Source organism: Ovis aries, chromosome 19, assembly GCF_016772045.2.
Source record: "Ovis aries strain OAR_USU_Benz2616 breed Rambouillet chromosome 19, ARS-UI_Ramb_v3.0, whole genome shotgun sequence".
Classification (NCBI taxonomy): domain Eukaryota; kingdom Metazoa; phylum Chordata; class Mammalia; order Artiodactyla; family Bovidae; genus Ovis; species Ovis aries.
Genome location: NC_056072.1, coordinates 20,907,368 through 20,931,595, shown reverse-complemented (window position 1 = coordinate 20,931,595; position 24,228 = coordinate 20,907,368).

Sequence of the window (24,228 nt, the reverse complement as noted above, 5' to 3'; positions counted from 1 at the left end):
TGGTCTTTCCTTGCTATCTCAATATGAAAGCCTTGAAGGACTAGAGGAAGATGGGGCCACAAATAAAAATGAAATGGTCCTGCTGCATGGAGGACCATATTGAAGGCTATCAGATACACCAACAACGGGCTATCCATCAGAAGGAAATAAATTTCTGTTCTAGTCCATCATTGAGATTTCAGGGTTTATCTGCTATGGCAGCTCACATTACCTCAGTTAATACAAAATGTTACCAGATCTGCATCTTTAATCCCAGGTTTTTATCTCCTGTTCTCTGCATGATGATTTATCTGAAGTTAGAGAAAATCTGATCCTTACTTAACATGCTAATGAGGGATACCTGAGTGAATCTTAGATCACTGGGGCTTTGGGGCTGTATTGGGAAATTGGTGGGCAAAGAAAAGTACAGTGTAAGAAATTGAACAAGATAAAATTTTGACTAGGTGCCAGAGTTACTAGGATGATCTGGTAAAATTTTATCAAAGAAAGGCATAAAGGATTAAACACTGATGTGGTTTATAGGAATTGAGTTTGGAGCTTGCTGTTCTCAAATGTGTCACAGTTTTGCTCAGGTAGAAAAATCTTCTGGGTTGTTTTACATTTGTGGAAAATGGGTGAAGGAGATTATACTTGATATAGGGAAATAGTGTCATGCGGGTACAACGAATGAAACAGAGAGTTAGGTAACAGGGAAAAGACCTAGATTCCAGGACTGGCTCTACCCTTGTGTCTCTTTATGTTGGTCTAGTTACTTAATTGATCTGTGCCTCAATTTACTTATCTGTAAAATTGGTGTAATAGCACTTTCTTGTATTGTTGTAACACAGATTGAATGATAAATTACTTCCATGCTTATTAACACAGAGCCTGGAATATTGTGTCAAGCGTGAACTGTTTATCAGTCTATTTTTAAGCAAAATTGGTATATGACCCTAAACATGTTGGCATGGGTCCTCAGCACCTACAGCAGTGCCTGGCACACAGTGGTAGTGAAAGTGTTAGTCACTCAGTTACGTCTGACTCTTTGTGATCCCATGGACTATAGCCCGCCAGGCTTCTCTGTCCATTGGATTTCACAGGCAAGAATATTGGAGTGGGTAGCCACTCCCTTCTCCAGGGGATCTTCCCGACCCAGGGATCAAGCTCAGGTCTTCTGCACGGTAGCAGATTCTTTACTGTCTGAGCCACCAGGGAGGTCTTTCACACAAGGGTTCAATAAATAATGGTTATCTGAAAGAACAAATACACAGCTTCTATTCTGTTTTTCTTTTCAGGTACTATTGTATCGTAAGCATTTTCTTATACATTATTTGCAAAGGTGATTTTAGAATGGTTGCGCTGATCAATATTTAATAAACACATTTAGATCTTACATATCCAATTGTGGGCTTCTCTTCAATGTCGGCAGCAGGTAATCACTTTTTCTAAAGATGCTGATGTTGAGCAATGTATTTCTGCAGTTTCCCTTAGGGCATTATGTCTAGGTCTTGCAGCATATGCTTTTGCACACTGTCAAGTGTGGCAAATGGTCATCCTTTGCAGGTGAGTTAGATTATTGGACATAGTCACAAGTCACTCCTGACCAAGTTGTTGAGTATGAAGAATGAGTTTACTTGATGGGACACTAAAGAGCCTAAGGTTCCATAAATTTAAAAATGACTGAGTTCAGAATGAGAAAACTCCAAAATTGCACCAAGCAGAAGAAATCACATTGGAACAAATGGGAAGCCACACAAGGTGGCTGTTTTGGAAGAAGGCTTCTTTTGAATGTATATCTTCACAGTTTTAAATCATGCATGAGGTTGGTGGAAAAACATTCAATTTTAAAGATATGTTTCTTGGTTCAACTTTCATACAGTTTGCCTCTCAAAGTAAAACTCTCTGGTTTTTGGGCTAAAAATGCCTGTAGGGAAACTCTGTTGACAGCTGAATAGAGAATGTCTTTATCAGTAATTTCTGGTTTCCAGAAGGTTAAATGATTGAGAAAATTAGAATACTGCCACGTGAGACTGTCAAGAACAGATATTTAAATTCCTACTATTTGATGTTTAATTCTACATAATAAAGTGATGGTAAGACCTTTATTTTCTTGGAAACAAAAACTTAAGGAGTGAGCAGCAATATCATTTTCAGGGTATGATGGCTTATAATAAAGTTTAAAATCTTGGAGATTGCTAGGTAGGGTTTTTCCATTGCGTGATACTCATCGCCACCTTTAGAAATTACTTGTATTCCTGCAACACTGAGCAGTTTACAAAGACATTTCGTGTTCTCTACACTACTTGATCCTCCCCACACCCTCGGTAGGTGTGTTGATCTCTAATTTTCAGATGAAATAAACTGAGGTAGAAAGAGCCTGTGACTCGCCAAAGGTCAGTCAACTAAATACTTATTCACCTGGAGCACTGCATACCAACCAACCAGGGTCACTAAAAGAAGTTTGCAATGTACTTCTCTAATATATTTTGAAACATCTGACTGTTTTGATTTACTGGTTTTATAAAACTGGCTTTAAAAGACACAAAATAACATAAAATCTTACCTGGACCATATTTAGAGAAATACGTAGGTAAAAGCAATGGGTGTGTTTGCTTTGCTTGAGGGCTAACTTCATCAGAATACAAGTACTTGGGTCTGATAACACAGAAAGAGTACCCACTTCACCTTTCTCATTTTAAATTGATCATGCATAGTCTTTAGAATTGATTCTTAAATTCACTTCCTCTCTAGGTTAGATACATTTCATTGTATCATCAGATGAGAGTAATTTATTTATTTTTTTATTGAAATGTTTGATGGATCTATTTAGAGAATGAGATATTTTAAAATGACATTTATTTGACACACAGTTTTGTCCAAATACAAAGAAAATTACCCCTGGACACAAATTGTATGTTTCAGTTGGTGAGAACATTGATCAACAAGTGATTGTGAGCTTGAAAGTCTTTTCAGCCTCACCCCACCCCTTTTCATTAACCTCTACTCTTTTTTCTAAAAACATGGACACAATCCAGTCATTATGTGGACAAGCACTGCATTTTAAAATGTAGGAGATGGGACTTCCCTGGTGGTTCAGTGGTTAAGACTCCATGCTCCTGATGCAGTGGGCACAGGTTTGACCCCTGGTCGGGCAACTATTATTAAAATCCTGCTGCATGGTATGGCCTCAAAATATTTCTCCTAAAATGTAGGAAATTGAATAGTATATAAGTTTTCTTACGGTAGAGTAAAAGCCATTTTGTTCTGGGAAACAATAGTTTTTCTGTTCAAGAAATAATTTCAACTACAGTGGAAGCTTCCCTTCTCTGTTTCATAAAGCTGATGACAACTACATTCATTTCACAAAGCCACGTTGCTTTAAGAATATTGTGAGAAATTTTTCTTTGCCTTGAATGCTTGATTTGAAAACATCATCTTTCCACAGGGGGCTTCAGTGATAACTGTAATGCTTTGTTTCTTGGAAAATAAATCTGAAGCACATGTAACAAGATGCTGGGATTAGGTAGATTTTATAGCACACACATGACTGTTATTTGTAAATATGTCATAACAGTTTGTTTGAAATTGCACATTTTTTTCCTATGAAATTTTCATCATAAAAAAAGCTAACCCAAATATCCAGAAATTAAAGAATGAAATTCCTACTCTCAACAACTTTATAACCATGATGATGTCAGGTGATGGTAATTCTGATAGTCTGATATGTATGTGCATATTGGCATCATTTAATTAAAATACATAAAATGTGTCCCAGTTTTTAACATATTATATGTATTTTCTCATTATTCTGCGTATTTTTTTTTTTTCACAAATGTCAACTTGGCTGATTGCAGAATTGAAGTGTCAGATCCCTGTACCCTTTCTTGGTTTTTACTCATGTGAATTTCTATTTCGTCACTACAAGTAATGCTACCACAGGGGGTTGTGAAGACAGCTTTCCTTGTGTTCGCGATTATTTTTTATCAGTTTGGCGTCTTGCTTCAAATGGCTTGTGACATCATCACATGTGTTTTTCATTCTGGAGAACTTATCTAAGCAACTTCCTCACCTAAACTGTCACCTGGCCAGCGGCTGCCCATTACTGAGAAGCTGGGCTCAGATGTCACTGCTTCTTATGGGTTGAATTGTGTCCCTGCTCCCTGATCCCTCCCTGCAATGGAAGATAGAAGTCCTCACCTCTAGTACCTTTGATTGTGACTTCATTTGAAAATATTGGCGAAACCTCAGCAATATAGCAGGCTTGGTTCCAGACCATCAAAATAAAGCTAACTTAACAGTAAAGGAAGTCAAACAATTATTTTGGTTTTCCAGTGCATATAAAAGTTATGTTCACAGTATACTGTAGTCTAGTGGGCAATAGTGCTATGACTGAAAAAATATACATTTCTGAGTTAAATTTTTTATTGCTGAGAAGTGCAAGCCATCTTCTGGGTTGCCACAAAACTTCCAATTGTTAAAAATGAAAAAGGCAGTGTTTGCAAAGCATGATATGAAGAAGCAGAGTAAAACAAGGAATGCCTATGTAGTCCGTGCAGATGTAATCAAGTTCAGATGAGCCCTTTAGGACTGGTTTTAATCCAGTGACTCGTGTCCTCATAAGGGAAAATCGGGCACAGAGACACACAGAGGGAAGATGGCCACGTGTAGATGGAGGCAAAGGTTGGGGTTACTTTGTTGTAGAGAGCCCAAGCTCAGGAACACCTTTGGAGACCACCCTGGTGATCCACTGGCTAAGAGTCCATGCTCCCAAAATAAGGGGCTAGGGTTTGGTCCTTGATCAGGGAAAATCCCATAGCCAAAGGAGCCTGGTGGATTACAGTCCACAGGGTCTCAAAGAGTCTGACGTGACTGAAGCAATGGCGCATGAGCACAAGCAGGGAACTAGATCCCACATGTTGCAGCTAAGACTCGGTGCAGTCAAATCAATCAATCAGGAGAAAAAAAAAAAAAAAAAAGTAACACCTTTGGCTTCCAGAAGTTGGAGGAAGCAAGGAAAGACCCTCTCCTAGCAGCTGTAGAAGGACTGTGGCCCTACATCAACTCAGTTTCTCTCCTCCAAAACTGCGAGAGAATTAATTTGTGTTGTTTTAGACTCCCCAGTTTTTGGCACTTTGCTACCTCAGCCCTAGGACACAAGTCTTTGGAAACACCTAGGAAATACCTAATTAGTGTTGTTTTAGACTCCCCAGTTTGGGGCACTTTACTACCGCAACCCTAGGAAACACCCTTCTTCCTGGAGTGACGTCCACAAGCCCCTCTCCCAGGTGTTGGCATCCCTTTACTCTGCTTTATTGTCTTCACAGAAGTCTGTGAAATGCTCCTGTCAACCACAGGTCCCTGTGTTCATTTCACGTGTGGCCATTGGCCTCTTCATTTAATTTTTGTTTGTTTTCCCCAGTGGAAAGCAGGGGCTTTGTCTGTCTTTCTGTATTGTCCTGCAAACACCTTTGCCATACCGGCTGGTGAGTGAAAAGTACTGAAGCATGTGATTTATGCTCATTTGGCACTGCCGTGCACCCCAGCCCTCTGATCAGATGCCCGGACACCTTCCTTCGACCTGAGAGCAACGTTGTGCTCTGAGTGGTGACTGTGGATATCTGAAAGGTGGACTGTGAAAACTGGTATTCAGCACAGGGCACTGTGGAGGCTGGTGCCTTAGTCAAGGAGCTTAAGGTGTCAAGAATAAGGATTGAATTACATCCAAGGAAAGCAGTGAAAGAGTCCTTTCTTATCCCTATCTACTGGATCTTCTGTGATACAAAAACACCAACAGTTGAGGCCTACAGAGGCCCTTCTTCCTTGTCACTGTCCTTGGTTTTGATGTTACCGTGGGAGGAGAGAGATTCAGGGAGTTCTTTGATAACCCCATTCTCACTCGATTCCTTCCTTTTGACCCGCAGAATGTCCTAGCAGTCTGTGCGCTCACTCATAGGACTGAATCGCCTTCTGCAGCAGACTTCCGACAAGGCGGTGAGACAGAAACATTTCAGTTCGAACCATTCGTGGGGCAAAATTTTCTATTCCTGGAGAAGATACATGGGAAGAGGAAGTAACAAGAGGATGGGACTATGGTGGAGAGCCCTTCTCCCCACCCCACTGAGTCCGGATGTTCTCAATTTAATACCAGAAAACTGCAGGGAAGTGTGGATACCTGGAGCTGTCTTCCTCCTTGAGAACCCCTGATCACCAGTGAGCAGGCTGCATTTATCTATGCAGGAGTGATACTCCTTTCTGCCCAGACTCTTCCCAGTTTCCCATCTGACTCATCCTAGTATAATCCCCTCTCTGCAGCTTGCTGAATTGAGGATGGCATGAAGAGAAAGCTGTGTTGCTGATCAGTTGAGAGGATACAGAATCTCTTTCATTCCACCCATTGAGCTAGAACATCAGTAGAAACCATCATATATTGGCTTTAACAGATGGTATGTCCTTACTAAGATCTATAAGACATCAAATCAAAATGCACGACTGTTACTTATCATCTAAATAATAATACCTGGTTCCTAGCAGTTGCTTCATAAGTATAATTTGGATCATGAGTGGTGAAATCTGCTGTTCTTTTTTTCTTGGGGTTTGTTAACATTCATGGGTGCTCTGAAATGGGCACTGATTTTGTGCTGATGTCATCCCACTTTGGAACTCATCTCATTTGCTAATGAATGGTGGATATTTAACAGAGAATTTCTCTAGGGCAAAGAGAGGGACAAAGCCACCCAGTTGGCAAGTCCACCCGTGTTCCTTCAGTTCTGTGGTCTATCAGCAGAGCCAAAGATGAGAAACAGGTACATTCTCCCAAGCCATTCTTTACAGAGAAGCTAAAGTCAGACTTTGAGAATGTTGGATCATGCTCCTCACTGTATTTAACACCCCAGTGGTTTTCCAGATCACTTGAAATGAAATGAAAATGCCCTGACCATATTCTGTAACCTATATGATCTGGCTCCTGCCTAGTTGCCCAGTCTCATCTCAAACCTTTTCCTTTTCTCTCTGTCAGAGAAACTAGTCTTCCTTCTGTTTCATGAACCAAAAGCTTATTGTGTTATAGCTCCTACACTTGCTGTTTTGTCGGTGTGTCACTGGGGCTTCATTGGAAGGTTGTAAGCAAGGGAGGGCCATGACTTGCTTGACAAATGGATGAATGAATTTGCAGTGACTTGTAGGACTGGAAGAGGTTTAGCCCTTCCAGCCCTTGTGTTATGGTACCTTTTCACTTAAAATAACTAAAAGTCACTATTTGTTAAATCAGTTCATTCAAAGGTACTTGAGTCTCATGTTCCCAGAAACATTGAACTTAAAAGGTTCCAATCAAGGACTTTCTGGTGGCTGTTTGAGTAGGCTTGGCTCCTTGTCACCTTGAATGGATCTTCAAAAACTGTGACTCAGAAAACATGCCACTGGTGAGACAGTCCTTACCCAGGGCTGTTCTCCTTTCAGTACCTGCATTGTAGCAAGATGCCCCTCCAGGCAGAAGCAGCAACATTTCAGCACTTGCCAGCAAGGAGGGAGATCTGCGGATTCTCAAGGAGGTGAGTGTTGAGGCATCACACTATTGATGCGCATTTAGAGTCATTCCCATCCAGCAGCTCATTCAGTTTTATGAAACACATGATTTGACAGGAATAGTCCCAACAAGCTGTACCTCAGGCAACAGTGGAAGATTTGACTATTTAACTGGGATTATTAAGTTGCTTTGTCACTGACTGTGGATCAAAAATGGCTGTTCATGAGGACTGCAGAAGCTATGTATTGAATTGGTCATTCTCTCAGCTCTCAGACTAGGATGGTGTGGAATCAGACCTGCTAACTAACTCTAAACCGTGGTTCCACGTATTGGGAAGGGCTTTCTCTTCCTGATCCAGCAAAATAGCTTGCCTGCCTGTTCAGTGGTTTAGAAAATTATTTTAAGAGAAGGCAGATTTATGATAGACTCTTTCAATGAAATTCTGTACATTGAGAATAAATATTCAATGGCATGAACATATACCTAAGATAAATTAAGCAAAAAACAAAGCTGAAATATAGTTTTATAAAATTTTTTTATAACAATTATAGATAAACATCTATTTTTCAGCTTTACTAGGATATAGTTGAGAGGAGACCTATGTTTAAGGTGTAAAATGTAATTTTGATATATGTATTAAGGTCAGTTCATACATCCTTCCTCTCACATAATTTCCTTTTTGTTGTTGTTATGGTGCGAATACGAAAGGTCTGCTGTCACAGCAGCTTACAATATTCAGTACAGTATTGTTAACTCCAGTCACCATGGTGTACGTTAGATACCTGTAACTTATTCATTTTATAACTGTAAGTTTGTACCCTTTGATCAGGAACTCCCAATTTCCCTCCCCCTCCCCCTGGCATTCCCCAGTCTATTCTCTGCTTTGATGAGTCTGATGTTAGAAAATTCTATGTTTAAGCGAGATGATACCGAATTTGTCTTTCTGTCTGGTACGTTTCACTTAACATAATGTCTTTAAGGTCTATTTATATATTTTGAGAAGGATACAAAGGAAATAATCTTGACTATTTTACACCCAAATGTCTGCAGGGGTCGTTGCCAGCTTGTAGAATTACCTCTATTTCTCTCCAGGGGCAAGATAGGGTGGGCTGTGGTGTTTAGAGGCAGACAATTTTAAGGCAGTGACTTTCAAATTCCAGTTTCTATCAGTGGTGCCCTTTCTTCAAATCAAATAGTGTGTGAAATGCCAATGGGTAAGAAAGATAAGAGTGGAACTGGTCCGCTCTGTCTCTCCTCCATTTCAATGAGATCTTTTTACTTGCCCCCTTCCTCCATTTCACTGCAGTTTTTTCCAGGCACCTCCTGGAAACAGTGGATTCTAGGGGACACAGTTTAAATGCCAACACCCTGGGGTGGAAGAGAGCAAGCCCAGGAGTTGGGTCATGGAACAATTAACCTAAGACCAGCCATCTGTGTAATGAAAATCCAACCAGCCTGGGCTGTCTTCCCTCACGTATGCTGTGGTCACAACAGTTAGGGTATTAAATCAAAATATTAAACCAACGCCAAAGTATCCTTTATGGAAGAAGAGTATCTTTGTGCTGGTTAGGTGCCATGAAACTTTAATGTTGGAGTGGACAGATTCGAAGAGGCTTATGATCACAGACCCAGCAGGAAATTGTGTAGCTGTTATGCATGAGCGCAAACCCAGTCAGTCAGAAAGAGCTGATACAGAACTCATTGCCGTGGGACAGGGAGAGGAGCCTTGTTTGAGATTCTGAGAATCTATGTGGAAAGTTTTTTTTTTTTCAGAGCTTTCAGTACAGTGGCTGAGTTGTTTTCCAAGAACTCAGAGGTCCCTGAGGATGTACTTGTAGGGGACAGGGAAGATTGGTGGTCTCTGTACTCTGGGGGCTACCCCCAACTTTGAATAGATCAGTTATGTTTCCCTTTGGCATATTGGTATTTCATTAAATGTTTCATTTGAAAGGAGATCTGCTGCAGAGAAGTACAACTTTGGAAACTACTGCTTATCATACCCATCAGTGTGCTAGCATTGGAGTGTTTTACCGTTGGTTCAAGTGTTTATTTCTGTGTGCTCAAAATTAATAAATTTGAAATAGGAATTTTTTTCCATGAAAAGGAAAGGGAAAATTTTATGAATTAGTCTTTTGCCTTAGTTACAATCATTTATTTGCTGCCAGTGAATTAAGATACAATTATAGTTATGTTTTCCTTGTTCTTAATTAATATCTTAAAATAAATTATAGAAAGCTTGGACAATGCCAGTATGCATAAAGATGGAAAGAATTTATTCACAATCTCAGAGCTAGAGAAAACTGCCATGAACATTATGGTATATTTCCTTCCAATCTCTTTTCTCTATACTTAGGCATGTGATTAAGTATCTGGCATTGTAGTGTATGTGATGTTTTATTTTCTGTTCCTTCTTAAAAAAAATTTTTACTTTATATTTTGAGCCTTTTCCCTGTCATTAAAAGCTCCATGGTGTGAATGTACCATAATTTATTTTACTACTGTGTTCTTTTTGGACATGTAGGTTGTTTTAAATTTTTTGCTCCTGTAAATAATGCAGGGTACCTATTTGTAAATAAATATTTAATAGCATCTCATATTTTCTCCCAGGTAGAGTTGGAGAAGGAAATGGCAACCCACTCCAGTGTTCTTGCCTGGAGAATCCCAGGGACGGGGGAGCCTGTTGGGCTGCGGTCTATGGGGTTGCACAGAGTCGGACACGACTGAAGTGACTTCGCAGCAGCAGCAGCAGCAGCGTTGTAGAAGTATGTTGTGGAGCAAAGAGTAGGAGGGAATGCCTAAAGCTCTTCACATTCAGTGTGATACTTCTTGCCAATGTATCCTCCTATCTGTAGTGTGAATGGTTAATATAACTGCATCTGCCTTAGCAGTGCGTGTTAGCATTACTCAGTGTTTTTTTTTTTTTTTTTTTTGCAATTTGATCCATTCATTTAAGAAATATTTACTAAGCACCTATTATGTTCCACGGCCTATTCTGAAAAAGGTGGGTACGGTAGGAATAAGGCAAAGCTGATTTCCTGGAGTTTATATTCTAGGAGGGAAAGTGAAAGTGTTAGTTGCTCAGTCATGTCCAACTCTTTGCGACCCCATGGACGGTAGACCGCCAGGCTCCTCTGAACATGGAATTCTCCAGGCGAGAATGCTGGAGTGAAGACTGACAATAAACGAATGTAAATTGACCCCCGTAATCTAACAGGCTAAGAGGACTGTTGCTAAGCTGCTCCTGGAGTGCACCTTGGCAGAAAGTGTGGTGGGGGCCCCTGGTGAAATCTATCACCATGTAGCCCCAAGGCCCTGGGCTGGCTGTACTCTAAATTTGGGCCACTTTATTCTATTTTGCAGCTATGTATATTTGTTCACTAGTTTATTGTTTTTTTTCTTCTGCATAACCCCTTCAGAATTTGCACCTTTATCTTAGGTATCCACATTAGTGAGGTATTTTCATTCTTTTACCATTTCAGTAACTGTCATAATTTATATACCACACATGTTTTTGTTTTCAGGGAAACAAATAGATGCTGTATGGGAGGGGCATGTTTACTTGAGTGTTTTGCGTGCCTTTTTCTTCTTTGTTATTTCTTTCCAAGAAGCTAAGAAATAGAAAAGGAGCAGTAGTACCTTCCTGCCACCGTTAGTTTTGTCATCATGTGGTTAGAAAAGGAAAATGAGATTTCTGAAAACACTGGGGGCTTCATGTCTTGTGTGTGTTAGTCACTCAGTTGTGTTCAACTCTTTGTGATCCTACAGACTGTAACCCACCAGGCTCCTCTGTCCACTGGATTCTCCAGGCAAGAATACTGGAGTGAGTTGCCATTCCCTTCTCCAGGGGATCTTTCCAACTCAGGAGTCAAGCCCAGGTCTCCTGCATTGACAGAAGGATTCTTTACCATCTGAGCCACCAGGGAAGCTCTCATGTCTTCAGAGTATGTATTTATCATGGTGTTAGAATTAAAAGATCTTCTCTTGAACTTGATAGTACTGAGGGATACTCCTGCTGTGTTAAGGATGTGAAGGTAGATTCTGCAGGTGCTCTTGTGCAGGGCAGAGAGGCTGGTGTGTTCAGGAGTACACTGTGCAGCCTGCCCCAGACTAAATAGCTCTGTGGCCTTGGGCAAGTTACTTCATTTCCCTGGGCTCAGACTCTCCATTCTACAGATTCGGAAGATTAAGTGAGTCAGTAAATGTAAAGTGTTTAGAACTGTGTCTGGTCCATAAAAGAGCTCAATAAATTTTGTTGGTATTGTTTAGTCGCTAAGTCCTGTCCTACTCTGTGACTCCATGCACTACAGTATGCCAGGATCCTCTGTCCTCCGCTATTTCCCAGAGTTTGCTCAAACTCATGTCCACTGAGTCGGTGATGCCATCCAACCATCTCATCCTCTGTCTCCCTCTTCTCCTTTTGCCTTCACTCTTTCCTGGCATCAGGGTCTTTTCCAACGAGTCAGCTCTTCGCATTAAGTGGCCAAAGTATTGGAGCTTCAGCATCAGCCCTTCCAATGAATATTCAGGATTGATTTCCTTTACACTTGACTGGTTTGATCTCCTTGCAGTTCCAGGGACTCTCAAGAGTCTTCTCCCACTTCCCAATCCAAAAGCATCAGTTCTTCAGTGCTCAGCCTTCTTTGTGGTTCAACTCTCACATCTGTACAGTAAATTTTAGATGATATTAGTAACTATTACTATTATTTGCTGTATCTGAGAACTGCTCCCAGACCTTGATCCAATTAAATTATGGATTTTTGACTTTTCTTACTCAGTTTTCCAGCTATGCACATTCATCTGATTCACCCAATAGCTTTGCTCTCAAACTTCCCAGGAGATCTGATTTTTGTCTTTTCTTTGCTTTCTTAGCATCTTCACTGTCTCTTACCTTTGGGCTACAACAGTCTCCCCTTTCTTTTTCCTAACACAGTAAGTGCTCCACCAGACACTCAAAATTTTGCTCAGCTACCCTGGCTCAACACCCATGCAATGACCTCTCTTATGGGCCATCTGTGGCCTCACTCAATATGCAGTTAGACCTGCTGAGATAATCTCTTCTGAATGGTGCAACTAACAGGGTCAGCTGATGCTTCCTCACCACACCTTTTGCCCCCTCCCCCAATTCTCCAGTTTCCAGAGTCTGGGAACATTTTAAATAACATTGTCATTTAAGTTAATGAACTTTGGATACTTGGGGGAAACTCTCGCTTATCTCATGCTTCTGAACACATTTTCTAGGTGTTTCTGTTTATTTTTGCTTCTGTTCTGCTGGCATATATATTCTGTGCTGGAGAATCATCCTTGGACACATCGGCAGGTTGACTTGGCCCATGGACTGGTGCTTCTCACCTCGGCCACACATTGGAATTATCTTGAGAAACTTAGAAAACATCGTTGTTGGGTTCTCAATTCCAAATATGGTGATTTAACTGATGCTGAAGCTGAAACTCCAATGTTTTGGCCACCTGATGCGAAGAACCAACCCATTGGAAAAGACCCTGCAGTTTTTTGTTTGTTTGTTTGTTTTTTTAACATGCCTTCTAACGGATTCCAATGCATGCTAAAATTTAACAACTGCTTAACTTGAGTGTATGCCTTGATCCTGGGGCCGTTTAACACTTTTCAGTTGGGCTTCCCAGGTGGCCCTAGTGGTAAAGAACCTGCCTGCTGGTGCAGGAGATACAAGAGTCATGTGTTCGATCCCTGGATTGGGAAGATTTCCTGGAGAGGGCATGGCAATTCATTCCAGTATTCTTGCCTGGAGAATCCTGTGGACAGAGGACCCTGGTGGGCTACAGACCATGAGGTCACAAAGAGTCAGACACAACTTAGCAACTGAGCCAAAGCAAAAAAAAAGAAAAAAAAAAGGTTCTCCTGTGCAGCCTGTGTTGAGAACCATTGCCGTGGTTCTCTCTGGATGGCATAATTGTAAGAGTTACCAGCTTTTAAGGATTAGTCAAGCTTTTGATAACAAAGATTCTTCCTAAGTAGAAGTAATATTTTTCATCCATCTGTGAGCCCCTACATGTGCTAAGCTGGGTTACCCAATTTTCTCCAAATGAAGTTTTTGGCTTTCTAAGGCAGAGTAGATTTTGCTATTGATCCCTGTGTCGTCTTTTGGGAAAAGTCTATTATTGACAAAGCTTTGGCATGGGATAGGGAGTTCAGTCTCTTGTTGCGTTTCACTCAGTTCCTAATGAAACTTTTTATATGAAAGACTCGACAGACGAGACTTGAAGTTAAATGTATTGATTTGCATATTGATTTCCTGTGAATCTTGAGGTTGCCACTGTATATCACAGCCGACCAGAATCTGCTCTGTTTGGATAAGAAAGATAATTCAGACGGTTGGGTTTATTGCCCAGGCTGTTAAATTGCAAAATAAAATAAAAGTTGTCAACCATTTTCGTTTATGGCTGTTGGAAGAAAGGTTCAGATTAAAGTTAACGTTGAAGAGGCTGAATGTTGACAGGCTGTATTTCTTTACCCTGGATTCAACAGTTCTGTTCATTTCTGAAACAGTCTCAGTTAATTCTTTAGCAGTGGTAGTCTACTGAACATATTTAGAATCCCCTGGTGGGTTTGTTAAAACACAGATCACTGGGCTCCAGAGTTTCTGATTGAGCAGGTGGAAGGTGGGACCTGAGACTTGGTGTCTAACAAGGTCCCAGGTGATATGGCTGCTCTATGGCTGGTGGAGCTGGGGGGTGGAAGAGTGGGTGACATACTTTGAAAAGCACTGTGCTAAAGCATTTTGTATTAAATTTCATAGTACTTTATTCTGTAGGAAATATCTGAGGGGAAAGTGGTAAAATTTATCTTTATAAGGATTACCCATGAGTGTGTTTCATCACAGGAAGTAGAAATATGCTAGAATAATTTAAAAATGTTTCCTCTACAAATTTGATACTACCCTGATTCCACGTGTAGTGATGGGGCCCCAGAGTAGATACACAGAAAGCAGAGGTTTATCTGTCTCAGTGATTTGTGAGGCTTTTATGACCACACCACGTCCATGCACATAGTGGGAATATTCTCTGAAATGCCTAATTCAAAGGACAAATGCTTTTAGAAAATGACGTCAGTGTAACAATGGGTCCATATGAGAGGACCTTTTTCAATCTCCTCCTATCATATCCCACATAGACTTATAACCCTTGGTGAATAAGTCTATTTTCTGGTCCTTGGCTTCTACACCGAGAGTACCAGAAATTAAGTTGTAAACATTTCTGTTGCAACTGAATGCTTTCAATTTCCAGATGTCCAGTATACCTTTACAATACTGTATATCACATAATATGCAGCATTTGCCCAGTCGAATTCTAAGTTACACATCTCCTTTAAGAGAGAAAAAAAAGGGAATCCTTATACCCTACATTTGAAGTCCTAAGAGCCTACAAAGCAATGTACTACTGAAAGGAAATACACAGTACCTCCAAAACCTCCAGATCCTATTTTAGAGAAGGCAACTATCTATCATAAACATGCCTTTAATAAGCCTGAGTTCGAGAAACACAGAGCCTAGAGTGAAGGCTTCTAATGAAGAGGCAGATTCATACAGTAAGTCCCCTAAACACGAACAAGTTCCATTCTAAGAGCATGTTCATAAGTCCAATTTGTTCATAAGTCCAATCTGTAAGTCCAACAAAGTTAGTCTAGGTTCCCAATTAACACAATCAGCTATGTAGTACTGTACTGTAATAGGTATATAATGCTTTTATAATATGTAATGCTGCTGCTACTGCTGCTAAGTCACTTCAGTTGTGTCCAACTCTGTACGACCCCGTAGACAGCAGCCCACCAGGCTCCCCCGTCCCTGGGATTCTCCAGGCAAGAACACTGGAGTGAGTTGCCATTGCCTTCTCCAATGCATGAAAGTGAAAAGTGAAAGGGAAATTGCTGAGTTGTGTCAGACTCTTAGTGACCCCATGGACTGCAGCCCACCAGGCTCCTCCATCCATGGGATTTTCCAGATATAATAACACAAACAATGTGCAGATAAAAAAATAAAGACAAAATATAAAGAAAACATTTTTAATCTTATAGTAGTACAGTACCTTGAGAAGTACAGTAGAGTACAGTCCAACAGCTGGCATAGAGGGGCACATTCGAGCCTGAAAAATTTGCAACTTGAAGGTTCCTATGTAGGGCATTTAAGATATATTCTGCATGGGCCTCTCTTGTGTCTGCATGTTTCTCTAGGGCTATCCTTTGAACTTAACTGTTTCAGATAAACATTTCAAGGATGTTTGTATGGTGAACAGCTCTGGAAGATAGAGCTAGATGCACCCCCTCCCCACCGCCACTCTTGAACAAAGGTTAGGTACCCATACTGCTCCATACACTGCTATCCATACTATAAAAGATCTGGCTTCCCTAAGCTCAGTACTCTTTTCCTAAAGTACAACCTACTGCCTCGGCAGGTGTCACCAGACCCTCTTCACATCACCCTGTTGGCATTGCAGCTTTGGGAAATGGTGCAAAAAGAATGCTAACACTTTGGCCATTGCTCTTTCTGTGAGTAATCAGCTGTCCTTTGCCCATGACTTTGGAGTCCTGTGTCTTCCGTTCAGCCTCCACAAAACTGGGGCAGGTTGACTTTGTTAATTTAGATCTGGGGAAAAATAACAGAGCATTCATAATTTTTTAAAATTTATTTTTAATTGGATAATTGCTTTACAGTGATGTGTTGTACATTAATATAAATCAGCCATAGGTACATGTATGTCCTCCTGGCTTTGGAAACTGCCTTCCACCTCCCTTCCCATCCCACCCCTCTAGGTTGTCACAGAGCTCTGTATTGGAGCTCCCCAAGTCATACAGCAAATTCCCACTGGCTATCTCTTTTACATATGGTAACATATACGTTTCAATGCCACCCTCTAAATTCATCCCACCCTCTCCTTTCCCAACTGTGTCTACAGTCTGTTCTCTAAGTCTGTGTCTCCATTGCTGTCCTATAAACAGGTTCATCAATACCATCTTTCTAGATTTTATATATATATGTGTAAATATATGATATTTGTTTTCCTCTTTCTAACTTACTTCACTTTGTATAATAGGCTCTAGGTTCATCTACCTCATTAGAACTGACTCAAATGCTTTCCTTTTTATGGCTGAGTAATATTCCATTGTATATATGTACCACAACTTCTTTATCCATTCATCTGCAGATGAACATCTAGGTTGCTTCTAGTTATTGTAAATAGTGCTGCAATGAACACTGGGGTATGTGTGTCTTTTGAAGTTATGGTTTTCTCAAGGTATATGCCCAGTAGTGGGATTGTTGAGACCATTCTTGATTCTTGACACTGCTTTCCCTCATCTCAGTATCCAGCACAGTTTGCTCCTTTATGACATGCTATCTTGGAAATTATTCTTTTCCTTCTGAGCAGTTATTTTTATATTTGTACCTTCTGTACTTTCATTAGTATGAGTATTTGGTATATATTCTTCTCCACTAGACTTACTGAAACCAGGATTATGTACTTAGGTTTAATTTATTTTGTTTATGTTTGAAATTTTAGTGCCCTGCAGAAAGCCTGGCACATGGTCAGAACTTTACAAAATTTAGTGACTGATGGAAGGAATGGAGACTTCATTGGTTAGTTTTTGTGGCAAGTTGGATTTCCTGGGAAAAAGACTCTGAGAAAGAGAAAAAAATGCAGAAAGTCTAATGGGATAAACTCCTGTGGAATGTAGGAGAAGAAAGAAAGACTGGATAAAAGGATTCATTCTCAAGAAATTCCCATCCATTCCATCAGGGAACTTCCTTCAGAGTTGTACTGAGTTGAGGCAAGTAGCCCTCATGGACCATCTGTTGGATGCAGGCTTCCCTGGTTAGGGGTGCAATGATAGATGAGGCCATTTTCAAAGAGGACCAATGTTGAGGGCTATATTCAGGTGGTATTCCAACATCTGGGTTAATAACTAAAAGGTGCTTTGGGAGGTATATCACACAGTACACCCCTGTGACCTTCAGTATGTTTATGCTCTTGGTACAAGAGTCAATGAGGGATGGTCTTTCTCTTACTATTGCTTTCTGTGGCTCCAGTGAGCAGTTTGGAGTGGGGAGTATGGTATCTCATTCATGCAAACTTTTAAGAAGCTCACCCTGTTTCCCATGGAATGGGAAATGACACACATGTACTAAAAAGGCTGGGTGGAGGTTGATAGAATAATCTATTTAAGAACCATGTGATTCGAGTACCTGAAGACCACTCTCATGTGCACGAGTTTTTGACATAAAGGAAGAAGAACTTGAGTATTCTGTTCTAAATTTTTCAAAATATTTATTTTTTTAAAAATTTTGGCCGTCCTGGGTCTTCATTGCCATGCAGGCTTTTCTCTAGTTGCGGAGTGTGTGGGCTTCTCATCGTGGTGACCTTCCTTACTGAAGAACACAGGCTGTAGGGCGAGAGGGCTCAGTAGTTGTGGCTCCCAGGCTCTAGAGCTCAGGCTCAGTAGTTGTGACGCCTGGGCTTAGTTGCTCCTTGGCCTGTGGGATCTTCCTTGATGAGGGATCAAACCCCTATCTCCTGCATCTTTAGTCCTGAGTCACCAGAGAAGCACTTGAGCATCCATTTCTTATTCCTCCTTCCCACATGCTCTGTGCTTCAAATGCCTTGAAATCTACGTACAATACCTGGCTTTTTCCCCCTACATTTCATTTCGGTTCAGTTCAGACAATCAGTTATGTCTGACTCTTTGTGATCCCATGGTCCACAGCACGCCAGGCTTCTCTGTCCATCACCAACTCTCAGAGTTTACCCAAACTCATGTCCAATGAGTCGGTGATGCCATCCAACCATCTCATCCTCTGTCATCCCCTTCTCCTCATGCTCTCAATCCTTCCTAGCATCAGGGTCTTTTCCAATGAGTCAGATCTTCTCATCAGGTGGCCAAAGTATTGGAGTTTTCAGCTTCAGTGTCAGTCCCTCCAATGAATACTCAGGACTGATCTCCTTTAGGATGGACTGATTGGACCTCATTTCAGTCCAAGGGACTCTCAAGAGTCTTCTTCAACACCACAGTTCAAAAGCATCAATTCTTCGGTGCTCAGCTTTCTTTATAATCCAACTCTCACATCCATACATGACCACTGGAAAAACCATAGCCTTGACTAGATGGACCTTTGTTGGCAAAGTAACGTCTCTCCTTTTTAACATGCTATCTAGGTTGGTCATAACTTTCCTTCCAAGGAGTAAGCGTCTTTTAATTTCATGGCTGCAGTCACCATCTGCAGTGATTTTGGAGCCCCCCAAAATAAAGTCGGCCAGTTTCCACTGTTTCCCCATCTGTTTGACACGAAGTGATGGGACCATGATGCCCATGGGACTAAGATGCCATGATCTTCATTTTCTGAATGTTGAGCTTTAAGCCAACTTTCTCACTCTCCTCTTTCACTTTCATCAAGAGGCTTTTTAGTTCCTCTTCACTTTCTGCCATAAGGGTGGTGTCATCTGCATATCTAAAGTATTGATATTTCTCCTGGCAATCGTGATTCCAGATTGTACTTTCTCCAGCCCAGTGTTTCTCATGATTTGTGTGCCAAAGTTTAAATTTTCAGGAAGATTGTGAGTGGGTTGTATGTGATAGCCATTACTAGACACAGAATGACATAAAACTGTCTTTAAATACATTGTATCAGAAGACAAAGAATTACTACGGACTCACCTCTTCCCAGTCCTTTTTCTGCCTTTTGCTGTTGGTCATGCTGTTGAAGTTATGTACATCTCCATTGTCCATAGCGACGACCTACTATAAAGGGATGAGCACTGAGCATCCGTTGCCAGCTCCATGTTTAATGATGTCATGCTGGCCTATTGAAACTGGCCACAGTTACAGGAATTTCCTATGGACACTGCCAAATACTACAAACCAGGGCTCCATCTCAACTGGAACAGATTGTTGAACATTTCATAAGCACGTCGTTTCTGTACCTGCCACAAAAATAGCGCTTGATGAATTTCAGCTAAAGTAAAGGAATAGGAATTTTGGAAAATTTCATTTAGGCTGAGCATGAGGTGGGCGGCTGTGGAAGCCCAGAAGGAGATTGGATCTGGGATTGTTAAGGATTACAACTAGGGGGATGAGCACATGGTCAACCACTTAAATAACTATTCTCACTTTACCTACAATAGATTCTTTAAAAAAAAAACACATATCCTTTAAGTTTTGTTTTAATTGTATTTTTAATCTGAGGATAATTACTTTACAATATTGTGATGATTTCTGCCATACCTCAGCGTGAATCAGCCATAGGTTTACATATGTCCCCTCCCTCTTAAATCTTCCTCCCTCCCCATCCCACCCCTCTAGGTTGTCACAGAGTACTGGCTTTGGGTTCCCTGTGTCATGCAGCAAATTCCCACTTGCTATCTGTTTTGCATATGGTAATATATATGTTTTTGTGCGACTCTCTCAAATCATCTCACCTTCTCCCTCTCTCACTGTGTCCAAAATTCTCTTCTCTATGTCTTTGAAAAAAGACTTTATTCATTTAGTTTTGGCTCCGCTGGCGCTTTCTTTAGTTTTGGTGAGCAGGGGCTACTCTTTGCTTCAGGGCGCAGGCTTCTCATTGCGGTGGCTTCTCTCATTACAGAGCGCAGGCTCTAGGGCACGCAGACTTCAGTACTCGTGGTGTTCAGGCTTAGGTGTCCTGTGGCATGTGCAGTCTTCCCTGATTAGGGATCAGACCCTTGCGCCCTGCATCAGCAGGTGGATTCTTACCCACTGGACCACCAGGGAAGTCCTGCAATATAGTGAGCAATGTATGGGACCTGGCATGTTTTCAAACCTGCTCTTCAGGGTCTGACACTTGATATTTAGTCTCTAAGTTAATTCCAGAAGCTGATGGTATCTGCAATAGAATGTTCACTGAGAAAGATTGACTTTTATTGTCTTAATTTTTAGCTGAAACCTCAAGACAGGCCCTGAGTGACTGCATGAAATTTTAATTGCAAACATGATTTCTTTTGATTGCCATATGGCTATATCATGATGTATATTTACTCTTTCTGAACCACTGGGTGTGAATATCCTAGGATGACAGATACAGTTAGTGGTGCTGTTGTTGAGGTCGCTGGATGGGATGGCGGATGTTTTCTTAATGTGTAGAGATCAAGGACTGTGTCTGCAGAACCAAGTGCTAAGAGATAGGAGCAATTACTGGTGATTCTGCCCCAAATGTCAGGGTCTGAGGAGGACAGGTTGGTGCATGAGGTTGAAGTGGCAGCTGAGTCTCTGTTTTATTTAAAGATACGGGACTTCTCTATTCTCTCCTATTCTGGGCCAAAGGAGACATTTTGATATATTTGTTAACATGAAAGCTACTTTTAATTTCCTTATTATGATGTAAATTTATACTTCTCCTGAAATAAAAAGGCAATACAACAAGAAATAAACTTTTTGTGCCTGTTCAGGTATGTCTAACTCTTTGCAGACTCCATGGACTATAGCTCACCAGACTCCTTTGTCCATGGAATTTTCCAGGAAAGAATAGTGGAGTGGATTGCAGGGGATATTCCTGACCCAGGGATCGAACCCATGTCTCTTGTGTCTCCTGCACTGGCAGGCAGATTCTTTACTGCTGAGCCACCTGGGAAGCACGAGAAATGAAGAAAGTAAAAATATAAATCACCTGATGTCCTATCATTTTGAGATAACTCTTTAAACATTTCCATATTTATCTGCCCAGATTTTCAATACATTCTTGGTCCTACCTGTCCAAAAGATTGGATTGAATTTTAGTTTCCACTGTTGATATTTATAAACATTAAATTTCCTGCAGTTCCTACATACAATAAATAGCATTTTAATATTATGTTTCATGGAACACCAGCCTCATGGAGGCTGATGTGGTCTTTTTATTTTTTTTGAAAGAGACAAATATTTTTGGACTTATTTGTCATTGTTCTGTTTGTAGAGTTTTGTTTTTGCTTTTGCCTATACTGTGTGGCATGTGGGAATCTTAGTTCCCCTGACCATGGCTCAAACCCTCGCCCTATACAGTGGAAGCACAGAGTCCTAACTACTGGATCTGAGAGACCTGCACACTAGTATGGAGCTATGACTACCTGTTTCCACTGGAAGTTATGGGGGTGGATTGAAGAGGTGGGAAAATGTGGGGTCCTTTGGCTCCTTAACGTTGCTGGCGGAAGCTGGAAATGCGTGATGGGTTTTTAGTTTTTGGCTCATTCACTCAACACACATTCCACTGACAATGTATCAGGTTCTGATGTTCCAGAGAAGAGTAAGACAGAGCCACTACTCGCATCCTAGTAGTAGACACAGGATGGAAACAAATAAATAATAGTAGGGCTTGGTAATTACTCTTATAGGAGTTTTACCGTTATTATTTTAAAGATATATATACATACACATACACACCTATATATTGTTTTTTGGTGTGGACGATTTTTAAAGTCTTTATTGAATTTCTTGCAGCACTGCTTCTGTTTTCTGTTTTGGTTTTTTGGCTGTGAGGCATGGGGGATCTTAGCTCATTGACCAGGGATTGAACCTGTACCCCCTGTGTTGGAAGGCAAAGTCTTAACTGGACCGCCAGGGAAGTCCCTTATAAGGGGATTTTAAACAGAGATCTGTGGGACCACAAAGGATGTAGTCACTATCTTTCTGGGAGGAACTAGAGTAGTGTGCGTCCCTACGTGCTAAGTTGCTTCAGTTGTGTCCAGCTCTTCGTGACTCCATGGACTATTGCCAGCCAGGCTCCTCTGTCCATGGGATTCTCCAGGCAAGAATACTGGAGTGGATTGTCCTGCCCTTCTCCAGGGCATCTTCCAGACCCAGGGATTGCACCCACACCTCTTAGCTTCCAGCATTGGCAGGCAAGTTTGAGTTCTTTACCACTAAGGCCACCTGGAAAGCCTAACTACTTAAATCCTTTTCTTTAACAAATGAAAATTCAACATAACCTTAGGAACAAAACAAAAACAATCCAAGCTCTCAAATACAGTCACTCTTATTTATTACTTATTATTTATTATTATTATTACTTATTATTATAAGTATGCCTCTTATTCTCCTTGACTATTTCTTCCTTGGTGAAGGTTTAACTCTTCCAGAAGCTCTCTCCATAATATGGCAAAAGTGGTCGTCTCCAGTTGTTGGATGATTTTTATGAGACTCTTCATTCATGCCTCTATTCTGGAGTGTGGAGGAGTACACTGGCCCAGCTGCTGTTGCATGTTGATGTTTGAATCAATTCCTGTGTCTAGGGCGATGCCATTCTCACTGGCCAGGCTTAGATCATGTTGTTACAGACCAGGGTTATTGGCCTTCCCCAATCAATAGAAACTAGCTAGAGGCCAGACAAGGGATTCAGGCAAGGCTTTACAGGGACCCCTGCATCAGCAGGGAGGGGCAAGAACAAACAACAGATTCCCTTGCTGGCTTGCTTACTTTCTGACAGGTGGGTAAGCTTGTTCCTTATATGGGGTGGAGGTGGGGGTGGGGTGAGCTAGGGGTCAGGCTGAAGGCGTGGCTTAGGTGTTTGGCTCAAAGGAGTTCCGCCCTGGGTGTTCTTTGGAAGGAATGATGCTAAAGCTGAAACTCCAGTACTTTGGCCACCTTATGTGAAGAGTTGACTCATAGGAAAAGACTCTGATGCTGGGAGGGCTTGAGGGCAGGAGGAAAAGGGGACGACAGAGGATGAGATGGCTGGATGGCATCACTGACTCAATGGACGTTGAGTTTGAGTGAACTCTGAGAGATGGTGATGGACAGGGAGGCCTGGCGTGCTGCAATTCATGGGGTCGCAAAGAGTCAGACACGACAGAGGATGAGATGGCTGGATGGCATCACCGACTCGATGGACGTTGAGTTTGAGTGAACTCCGGAAGATGGTGATGGACAGGGAGGCCTGGCGTGCTGCAATTCATGGGGTCGCAAAAAGTCGGACACGACTGAGCAACTGAACTGAACTTTGGTGGTGTTGAGTGCAAGGGCCATGCGCAGTACCCTGCTATGGCTCCTGATACCTTGCTTCTGCTCCAGGCCCTTAGAAAGTGGCGGATGGGTTTTTTGGTCTCTTTGTATCTTTTGGGTCCAGGATTTGCCCCAACTGCGCATGCACACAATTATTTTCAGTCGCATACCGTTTCTTTGTACGTTTAGCTGGAGGAGAGACGGGTCCCGGAGCAGGCACGGCAGCACTGCAGCCAACAGTCCCAGGTCTCAGGTCCCAGCCTGTCTCAATGGAATCTCTCCTATAACCTCCTTTGAATTGTACGCGCTGAGAGTAGGGAAAGGAGTCACCCTGAACTGGAAGGAGTGGACACTGGCCGCTGTCTCCTACACGAAGGACTCACCCTGGAGGTGACACTTGGCTTGCACTTGGCAGGATGAATTTTTACCAGCTAAAAAGCTTTGAGTGTCAGGGGCGTGATGTAGATGGCTGAATTAGGGTGTGCAAAAGAGAAAGGGGATTTGGGTGAGGCTAGAAACAGCCGGCATAGGAGTCCAGATTGTGAAAGACTGTTTTGACTAGACCAAGAAATTGGTATTTATCCTTCTAGGTTAGTCCTTCTAGGTTAGCTTTGATTGTTAGGAAGACAGCTCTGATGAGAGAAAAGAAGATGGCTATGAATGGAGAGAACCTGGTTTTGTCAGAAAGATGGGTTGTCTGAGGATTGCCAGCTGCAAAGTGGTGGGTCAGGGCTCCTGGGCTGAGGATTGTGAGAAAAAATGCCAATGGATTAGCAACA